This window comes from Salvelinus fontinalis, chromosome 2 (genome assembly GCF_029448725.1).
Source record: "Salvelinus fontinalis isolate EN_2023a chromosome 2, ASM2944872v1, whole genome shotgun sequence".
NCBI lineage: Eukaryota > Metazoa > Chordata > Actinopteri > Salmoniformes > Salmonidae > Salvelinus > Salvelinus fontinalis.
Window position 1 is genome coordinate 26,726,542 of NC_074666.1, and position 11,312 is coordinate 26,737,853.

The following is an 11,312-nucleotide window of genomic DNA, read 5'->3' on the forward strand; positions in this document are numbered from 1 at the left end:
AACAATCACCCACAAACAAACAGTGTGAAAACACCTACCTTAATATGACTCTCAATCAGAGGAAACGCCAAACACCTGCCTCTAATTGAGAGCCATACCAGGCAACCCATTAACCCAACATAGAAAACACATAACATAGACTACCCACCCAAACTCACGCCCTGACCAATTAAACACATACCAAACAACAGAAAACAGGTCAGGAACGTGACAGGCAATACATTTTGGTTTAGTTTTATTATACGCAACTTAATGTTTTTCCTTTCCTTTTATAATGTGTCTGGGGGGACAAAAATAGGGAAAATTAACAATTCAATGTTATGTATTACATTTTCTGTGAAGGGCAAACTGCTAAAATTAATTGTCCATAAGTGAGTGGTTGAATCTTGTACCAGTGTGTAAAAGTGTCTCCTTCACCTTAAAACAGGCCACTTTCATTAACTTCCCATAACTTCTTAGCGACAGCGTAGTTTTTGCCTTTGGCAACCACGTCCTGCGGTGCACAGCAGAAGAAGTAACGTCCGCTCAGGGGCTCGATGCCATCCTGGAGGGCACAGTGGAGTGGAGTCTGGGCACCGGATTCTGGATCCACGAACAACAGTCTGGCTATTGGCTTGATGATGAATTTCTGCCCCAAGCTGCAGTTTCGGGGTAGCTTCGTTTTCACTACTCCTACATGGGCCAAACATAATAGAGATATGAGTTAATTGAAAGAACACAGTTGAACTGATAACTATCCAACACAGGAAAATACACACCCTTAGCCTGTAACCCATGACTTGTAGAGTGTATTTATTAACTTTAATTTAACCAGGGGAACCTATTGAGACCAGGGTCTCATTTCCAAAGGTGCCCTGAGAACAACAGTTCAAACAATGTGAGCAACAATTCAAGCACGATCACTACAAAATTACAGTTACAACATTTCAAATAAATTATGTTACATTCAAAAGGGCAGTATAAACTAATATGTACTATCAATTAAAACAAGTGCAGTTTCCATTGGTTACATTTTTTATTAAATTCACCTCTTGGGAACAAATAATTAAGTCTTAGAGTGACCTATAGGCCATTCCAGGACTGAGGGGCATAGTAACTGAAAGCAGTCTTCCCTAACTCAAAGGAGACCTGTGGAACCTCTAATGGAAGTGAGAGTGAGTTTTCTAGTTACTAGATTTCTAATTTAGAGGTGAGGCAAGGTAGTATGGGAAGGACTCGTTGTTGTTCATTGTGACAGACATACCATTTAATCATTTTGAAGGAAATGACCAACCTGGGTGAACACCGTAGCAAGTGACATTGGTCCCCTTCAGCCTCTTGGCCAGCTCGTGGTTGAAGAGAACATTGCACAGTTTGCTTTAGCAGTAAGAGTGGAAGAACTGCCAGCTGTACCTCCCGGTGCCCAGGTGTTTATTAGTGACAAGGGCATCAAAGTCAATGTTTCCCCAGCAATATGCCATGGAGCCCAGTGTGACTACATGGCCCTCAGTGCCCTCCTTCAGGTGGTCCAGCAAAAGACAGGTCAGCAGGAAGTGGCCGAGGTGGTTGACCCCAAACTCAATTGCAAAGCAATCAGCAGTGCGCCCATCCGCCACCAGACCTGGAGAGTAATCAGAGATGGTGCAATACAGTCCAATAGCCCTTTTCCACTCATGTCTTCTTTTTATTACAATATGACCACTGTTAATGAGCAGACCCCGTCTAGCCTCTGTCTTCAGGAAGGTCTCGGTGAAAGAATGCACTGCCTGGACGCTCCCCAGGTCTAACTGCATGTACACCACATCAGTGGTGCCCGTCTTTTGAAATACAAATAACAATTTGCTAGACCTATATTTACAGGCATATCATTTTTTTCTAATGGTACATCTCACTAATGAATATTTGAAAACAAATTTGGAATAATTGATTTTCATAATATTCTCACATCCTTTTTATATCACTTATAGCAAGTTCAGCTTTCTTTTGGATGTGGCATGTCAGGATTACTCTTGCAACCCTCCTGGCAAGCTCCATAGCAGTGGCTTTTCCAATGCCAGTGTTCACACCTATAGAGTGAACAAGACATTGACAGTTCCATAAGTGCAAAGCAAACCTGATTGAAACTTGATTCAAGCCCTGAGGTACAGTAACATCGCCTACTAAAGGCTGCATGAGACAGCAACAAAGATGACACCACATTTGTACATTTAGCAGACACTCTTATCCAGAGGGACTTACAGGAGCAATTAGGGTTAAGTGCCTTGCTCAAGGGCACAATGATTTTTTACTTATAGTCCTCTCGGGGATTTGATTCAGCGGCCTTTTGGTTACTGGCACAACGCTCTTAACCGCTAGGCTACCTGGCGCAATTTAAAACAGTTCAAGGGTTATTTGATTAAAGGGGCATTCAGCAGTTGCTACATTCATTTTTGGACTTATAATTAATGATACACTACATGGACAAAAGTAGGAGGACACCTGCTCATCTCATTCCAAAATCATGGGCATTAATATGGAGTTGGTCCCCACATTGCTCCAATAACAGCCTCCACTCTTCAGGGAAGGTTTTCCACTAGATGTTGGAACATTTCTGTGGGGACTTGCTTCCATTCTGCAACAAGAGCATTAGTGAGGTCAGGGATTAGGCCTAACCCACCAAGATGTACATGCTAAAATCACCACTGATGATAAGATATTGAGCTCTCACAATGACAATGTCATGGCAAGACTGACATTCGGATCAGTCTCTGGGAATATTGACCTTCAAAGCAGTCAAACATTTTTAAGGACAAAATATTTTCTAACTTACCTGTTATTATTACAGACTTCCCTGCCATCGCTGGATTTGCTTTACATTTTGAGCTCTTGAAAATAGTTTCAACAAAGAGAATGTACAATGCAACTACACCAGCTGCAACTAATAAAGGTAGTATGATGGTTTTGCACAGTCGTGTGACACATCTCTATCTAACCTCGTAGAAGTGAATATAACGTGGTTAGTTGTAATGCATGTTTTTTGTTACCTGTGAGACCTAGGCTACCTATCCCACTGGTTCCACGCAGGTACAATATTCTGAACAAACCTGTCCGGATTTACTATTCAATTGCTTCGTAGTGTGCTTGACTCAAAGGAGGCCGCATCTACATTTGTGTGACTTATGCTCAGAATACCATGGACGCATTAAAAAGACAGGTCTAGACCACTGACGCTGTGTCAACACTTGACACTTACATGTGACTTCTGCTATCAAAATATGAAGGTAATAATGCATTTAGATTATAATTTACTTAGATGCATGAATACACTACACCAAAAGCTTTATTTTATGGCTGTTTTAAAACTGTAAGAGCTGTCGCTCTCCTCATCCTCAGATGAGGTGAGGAGAGAAGGATCTTCTGACCAAAATGCGGAGTCTGGGAAATATGCCATCTTTATTATAAATTACAAACGATGCAGATGGCAACACGAAAACTAAACAAAACACTTTCAAACTACAAAATAACAAAACGACGTAGAACGAAAACCTGAACATAAACTTACATAACTGAAACGTAAACTCACGAACAGGCAACAGACGACATCGAAACAAAACGAACAGCCAAACAGTCCCGTTTGTGAATATACATCGAATAACGACACGAAGACATCACAGGAGACAATCACCCACAAACACACAGTGATAATGCCCTACCTAAATATGACTCTTGATTAGAGGAAAATGCAAACCACCTGCCTCTAATCAAGAGCCATACCAGGCACACCGAAACCAACATAGAAACAGATAACATAGACTGCCCACCCAAAACACATGCCCTGACCATAAACACAATAAAAAACAACATAAAACAGGTCAGGACTGTTACAGTACCCCCCCCTCAAGATGCGCACGCCGGGCGCACAAGCACAAAATCCAGGGGAGGGTCCGGGTGGGCAGTTGACCACGGTGGTGGTTCCGGCTCAGGACGCTGTCCCCATACCACCATAGTCACTCCCCTCTTCTTTCTACCCCTTCTAATGCCCACCCTAACACTACCTTCCCCTAAATAAACAGCTAGCACCAGGACAAGGGGCAGCACCGGGACAAGGGGTAGCACCGGGACAAGGGGCAGCACCAGAACAAGGGGCAGCACCAGGATAAGGGGCAGCACCGGGACAAGGGGCAGCACCGGGACAAGGGGCAGCACCGGGACAAGGGGCAACACCGGGACAAGGGGCAGATCCCGGCTGAAGGACTCTGGCAGGTCCTGTTTGGACGGCTCTGGCAGGTCCATGCTGGCTGACGGCTCTCTACGCTCATGGCAGGCTGACGGCTCTTGACGCTCATGGCAGGCTGACGGCTCTCGACGCTCATGGCAGGCTGACGGCTCTCGACGCTCATGGCGCTCTGACGGCTCTCGACGCTCATGGCTCTCTGACGGCTCTGGCTGCTCATGGCTCTTTGACGGCTCTGGCTGCTCATGGCTCTTTGACGGCTCTGGCTGCTCATGGCTCTTTGACGGCTCTGGCTGCTCATGGCTCTCTGACGGCTCTGGCTGCTCATGGCTCGCTGGCGGCTCTGGCAGATCCTGTCTGGTTGGCGGCTCTGGCAGATCCTGTCTGGTTGGCGGCTCTGGCAGATCCTGTCTGGTTGGCGGCTCTGGCAGATCCTGTCTGGTTGGCGGCTCTGGCAGATCCTGTCTGGCTGACGGCTCTAGCGGCTCCTGTCTGGCTGACGGCTCTAGCGGCTCCTGTCTGGCGGATGGCTCTGTAGGCTCATGGCAGACGGGCGGCTTTGCAGGCTCATGGCAGACGGGCGGCTTTGCAGGCTCATGGCAGACGGATGGCTCAGACGGCGCTGGGGAGACGGATGGCTCAGATGGCGCTGGAGAGACGGATGGCTCAGATGGCGCTGGGGAGACGGATGGCTCAGATGGCGCTGGGGAGACGGATAGCTCTGTAGGGAGGAGAAGGAGAGACAGCCTGGTGCGTGGTCTAGGCACCGGCTGCGCTGGAGAGGAGGAAACAGCAGGAGAGAGAACCCGGAGAGACAGCCTGGTACGGGGGGCTGCCACCGGAGGACTGGTACATGGAGGTGGCACCGGATATACCGGACCGTGAAGGAGGACACGTGCTCTTGAGCACCGAGCCTCCCCAACCCTACCAGGTTGAATGAACCCCGTAGCCCTGCCAGTGCGGCGAGGTGGAATAGCCCGCACTGGGCTATGCAGGCGAACCGGGGACACCACCTGTAAGGCTGGTGCCATGTACACCGGCCCGAGGAGACGTACTGGAGACCAGCTACGTTGGGCCGGCTTCATGGCACCCGGCTCGATGCCCAACCTAGCCCTCCCAGTGCGGCAAGGTGGAATAGCCCGCACTGGGCTAAGCACGCGTACTGGGGACACCGTGCGCTTTACCGCATAACACGGTGTCTTACCAGTACGACGCCTTCTACCTCCACGGTAAGCACGGGGAGTTGGCTCGGGTATCCTACCCGGCTTTGCCACACTCCTCGTGTGCCCCCCCCCAAGAAATTTTTGGGTCTTACTCACGGGCTCCCAACCGCGTCGTCGCGCTGCCTCCTCATACCAGCGCTCCTGGGCTGTGGCTGCCCTCTTCTCCTCCTTAGGACGGCGATATTCCCCTGGTTGAGCCCAAGGTCCTCTACCGTCCAATATCTCCTCCCAAGTCCAGAAATCCTTATTGCTCCGTCGAGCATTCCCATACCGCTTGGTCTCTGTATTTTGGTGGGTGATTCTGTAAGAGCTGTCGCTCTCCTCATCCTCAGATGAGGTGAGGAGAGAAGGATCTTCTGACCAAAATGCGGAGTCTGGGAAATATGCCATCTTTATTATAAATTACAAACGATGCAGATGGCAACACGAAAACTAAACAAAACACTTTCAAACTACAAAATAACAAAACGACGTAGAACGAAAACCTGAACATAAACTTACATAACTGAAACGTAAACTCACGAACAGGCAACAGACGACATCGAAACAAAACGAACAGCCAAACAGTCCCGTTTGTGAATATACATCGAATAACGACACGAAGACATCACAGGAGACAATCACCCACAAACACACAGTGATAATGCCCTACCTAAATATGACTCTTGATTAGAGGAAAATGCAAACCACCTGCCTCTAATCAAGAGCCATACCAGGCACACCGAAACCAACATAGAAACAGATAACATAGACTGCCCACCCAAAACACATGCCCTGACCATAAACACAATAAAAAACAACATAAAACAGGTCAGGACTGTTACAAAAACTAACATCCTGCAACTCTACGTATTAATGATTCATGTTCACTACTTGGTCAATTGATTTATTGTTTAAATCTATGCAAATAAATTATATGAATTGATAGTTCACCCCTCTGTTTTCTTTTATTCTGTAATAGGGTGTATTGTAACCATGTGTTCAAGCTGATCAAATCAAAGTTTATTTAGCGCTGTCCTTTCAGAACCATGAAGGGCACTCCAATCATTCACAATAACACTACTCATCCTTTATTAGTATTACAAATAGAAGATGATCACTTCTCACAATGGTGCTTGTTTAGTAAAGTAAGATCAAAGCTGAATCAATGTCTTGCAAGATCACATAACAATGAATTTGCATTTTACATAACAAAACCAAATTAGTATAGCATAGTATGCATATAGGCTAATGTTACTGTTTCACCAAAAACACCTCCTCATTTCTAATGAGATTTTATGATGGTTAGTTGAAGCTAAATAGTCAAAAATAAATATTATGCATCAAAACTCAACAGAGCCAGCAGAATATATGCTTTGATTTAAACAAAAAACAAGAAAGGCTACTACTTTGTTAACATCCTCTGCACTAATTCGCTCATGAAACAGTAGTTCAAGAAGATCAAAATGTATAGGCTATTCCTATGAAACTGATTGAGATCAATCAAATGATTGGCATGCAGATGCAGTTTCACTGGTTAAACGTGAATAATTATCATTCAGATTGACAGTGATGACAGCCTATTTTGAAATTAGGCATGCCTAACTTGGTGTTTGAGGCAATTAAAAATATACAATTTCCTTGACATAATATGTGTGGGCATAGGCAGACGTTGCAATTGGAGGTTGCATTTTATGCATATTTTATAACAGGGTTCTCCAACCCTGTTCCTGGAGATCTACCATCCTGTAGAGCCCTGTAATGATAGGCTATTCAATAGGCTACATCTGTCAGTACAAACTTTGATCGAAGAAATCATGACTAGTAAAGGCCCAGTTCACTACTTTTGTGAAAAAAAGTTTTTCCCAACTACAGATGGCTATATTGGTCCTCTAATACAGGATGAGTAAAGGCCCAGTGCACTACTTTTGTTATTATTATTTTTTCATGTTTTTTTATTCAGAATATTTTTTTATTACGATTCTTCAGGGGGTGCTGAAGGTGCTGCAGCACCCCCTGAAAAATCGTAATAAAAAAATATTCTGAATAAAAAAACACTACTTCCCGCAGCTATGGTCTAGATGCACAAAAGTAGCATTGTGATCAGATTGTATTCTGATCTGGCTGACCACTTCAGGAGGTGGTCAAGGACCCATTGTGTACGGATTTCTCCTCAGTCTGGATGCAATCAGGCAACCAAAAGTGCATACAGTGGGCGATGTCATCAGCACATCAGCACTGTCTCCAGAAAACGTGTTTCAGGAGCGAGAGGCGTCTTTTTTCATTAAAGTGTTTTCTGGCTTCATAAATGCTTGCCAGCATTACTAGGAAAACAATTTATTGTTTGGCAAGAGTTATGCTATCCTGTTTGCAATCCCTTCAGCTTTGCTAGCTAGCTGGCTTGTCAGAGGTTAGCTGGCTAGTTAGCTACAGTAGTTGGCTACTGCCATCAAGTTGTTGTGTTATTATCAGATTTAGCCTGTTCCATCATTTGCAGAATGCATACAGACATTTCAATATAGCACGGGAAAAAGGGAATCCAGACACAACATGGACACGGTAGACACATTTCAATGTAGGTGTAGACGCATGACGTGTTCGAAATTCCGTGATCAGAAATCAATGATCAGAATACAAAGCTGCATAAACTGTCAAGCGTAGACATGGCCTCAGATCTGGATGCACATCTTGCACATTAATGTCAGCGTTTAGACAGGCAACACAATTCTGATATTATTTCCACTAATTGGCAGTGGTGTAAAGTACCCTTGTGTGGTGTTCATGTTTTTGTTATTCACCCAATGTTCACAGGTCTGATGGACACACAAAATTATTGTTTAAAAAAAAAAAATCATTTTTTTAATTTTTTTAAACAATACAGATATAACAATTTATGTTAAAACACTTAATAGTTAGATGTTGATATATCAATTACAAGCAATATAGACAGCATACATGGTTGATATTTGCCATTTACATTTTTTCAAATAAAATTATAATCAAGACATGGGTGGAATAAATCATGTTTATCTTGAGCAAATAAAAATGAAACAAGGTTTTGTCTCCACTATTGATGTTTATTGCTTTGGACTGAACACGTTGGAAGGACTAATTTTACATACAGTATTTTATGAAAATGATAAATGAGCCCCAATGAACACAAATTATGGCTGGTCTATACACCACATGAGGGACAGAGTTTTACTGTGTGTGTGTGTTGCAAATGTATTTATTGCACTTGATGCATGTGTACTGTGTATTTTTGTCCTTCTTGGGTCCACACACATCGCAGCGCTTCTTCTTGTTGCTACCGGCTGCAATCTAGAATGATGAAATAATTTAGTTCAGGAATTTTACTAACATCTCACTCACTCACATATATAGCTAAAGCAGGCCAAGGTAAGAGAATCAGACACACACACATGCAACAACATCACTCACACTAACTTCTTGTATTTGAGTTGTTGGTTCTGTGGGTCGGGTGGAATCCTTCTTTCTGTCATAACTCTCCTGTGACGATCTGAAGGATCAGGTAAGAGTGGATCCGCTCTACAGCGTGCTCTCTCTCATAGAGGAGGAGAGCGGGAAGTCGGCTGTTTTATGGTCGGTCATAAAATACACTGCCCCTATGCTCTGTAGTGTTCGAGATTGGAAAGTAAACTGTGGAACACAGAGAGACCCTTGGGCATCAAAAGTTTTAATAATTAAACAATATTTCTATTTTTGAGAATGAGGGAGTGGTCCATGGACACTTAAGGTACAGTCATGTGTTTCATTTGGTGATCACATGAGGGACAGGAAACCCCCATTACTGTATCTCTGTTTGTGTACATTTTTCAATTATCAGATTTACATCTAGATATTGGATAAAATGAAGGAGTAAATATGAAACTATTTGTGAGAAGATGTAATGTGATGTTGGCTTTCTGATCAAGATCCTTGTTAAGATTTAAAGTTTTAACTAGTCAGTGGCCACGCCCCCGTGAGGCCAGACATTACATCAGGCATCATGGAATCGCCCCTTTTTCCACAGAGTATAAAACCACTTCCCCCAAAATGTACATTAAGTCAGACGGAGTCCCCACGTTGGAATGGATACAATTCTATAGATCATTAGACTAGAAAACCTGCAGCTGACGCTACTTGTTGAAATGGTTGGTACTACAACTCTATCAAAGGACAAGACCATACAGCGTGGAGCATTGGCTACACAGCTGGAAATGGTTCAACTCTGAGACTTTTGATTCACTACAGAAGTAAGAAATCCTAGGCCGTCGAACTACCAGTCTGCAGCCGGAAATGTACAAAGTCTAGGGCAAGAATACAGACAACCGCCGAAACATCTATTCTATGCGACAACCATGGGTACACCTGACGTATCCATTATGAACACAACCAGAGACTTTCTGTCGATTGACTCTCCAGCAGATGGACCAGCAACCACAGAGAGAGACAACAAGACATGCACTCGTAAATATGTAAATAGCAATTTATTTTCAAATGAGCGGTCGTTCTTGTAAGGTATTAGTAACTTCTATGAGTGTAGTTATCAGCTATAAGTTTCCCGCTCTTGAGCGGTCCACACCACCTTTCCTTTGTCTACCAAGCCGTCATATCAGTTTTATCCGCTAGGGACTTTTTCTTTGTATCATGTAATACATGAAACTAATTGTGTGTGTTTTCATGTATTTCTGTGATTTGATTAGTTAGTTAGTAAATAAATATTTAAGCTAATTTGTATATCACTGATTCATAATTTATGCTAGGGTTCGTGCAGATATCCAAGGGTTTGCGACATTCAGATATGAGACTGATGAGGTAATAATACATTGACTAATCGATAAGTTATGAAAATATCTGAAATAGACACTCTATAAACATTTTTTTTTCATTGTGCCCCGGCTTCCTAGTTAATTAAAGTCACATGATTAGTTTAATCAAGTAATAATTACACAGAGAATTGATTTGATAATACAACAGTCTTCACGTTAATGAATAGTCGCAGACACAACATTCCTCGCGATGGCTGCAGAAGCTGGGGTCCTTGGGATATGTTGCCTCCTCTGGATTTGAGGTCTAACCAATGCCTTGCCCAGCTCCTTGAGAAAGAGCCATCTCCGCTGTAGCTTCCCCCTGTTCCAATCTGGGTTCCACGCCATACAGATAACAAACGCGTTGTACACCGAGATGTCCAAGATGTTGAAGAGTATCACAAGTGGCCAGGGTAGGGTTCTTCTTTTGCAGCTGTAGCCAGTCACCAGCTTGTCTAAATTGTTCACTCCTCCTTTTGTGGCATTGTACTCCATTATGATTTCTGGTTTTGGATATTCCTGGCCACAGATTCTCACATCCCTATGCAGTGTACTCATGAGTACCACATCTTTGCCTTTCTTTGGCACGTAGAACCCTAGGGACGTGTCGGCCATGAACACAAACTTAGAGGAACTAATAGGCTTGTTCCGTATATTCAACAGCTGAGTTGGGAGCTCTGGCTTGTTTTTTTGCATTGTTCCTACCATCGTCAGCTTCCTCTTGAGGAGATCCTGTCCCAGCTTGTGCAAAGTAAAAAAGTTATTGCATTTCATGTAGTGGCCACAGAGTCCCTGTGTCATGTCCAGGACAACCCGCATTCCTTGGTTCTTCTCAGGGTCTCCTCCATCTAGTTTCCCCGTATACACTTGCATGTTCCATGCATATGTTGAAGCAGCATCACAGGCAGCCCAGATCTCGATTCCATATTTTGTGGGTTTAGACGGTATGTACTGCCTGAAGGGGCAGCAGCCCCTAAATGGCATAAGCTGCTCATCAACAGTAAAGTCGGGCCCAGGGTTGTAAAACAGGGGAAGGCGGTCCACCCACTTGTCCCACACTGACCTGATTGCAGCTAGCTTGTCTCTATGCCGCTGAGCTGGTCTGGT

General features: G+C 43.9%; 1 pseudogene; it reads right to left on the reverse strand.

Annotated features, from left to right (window-relative positions):
- Positions 1 to 418: 418 nt before the first annotated feature.
- On the reverse strand, positions 419 to 10,901 carry LOC129866879 (retinol dehydrogenase 12-like; annotated as a pseudogene).
- Positions 10,902 to 11,312: the final 411 nt, after the last annotated feature.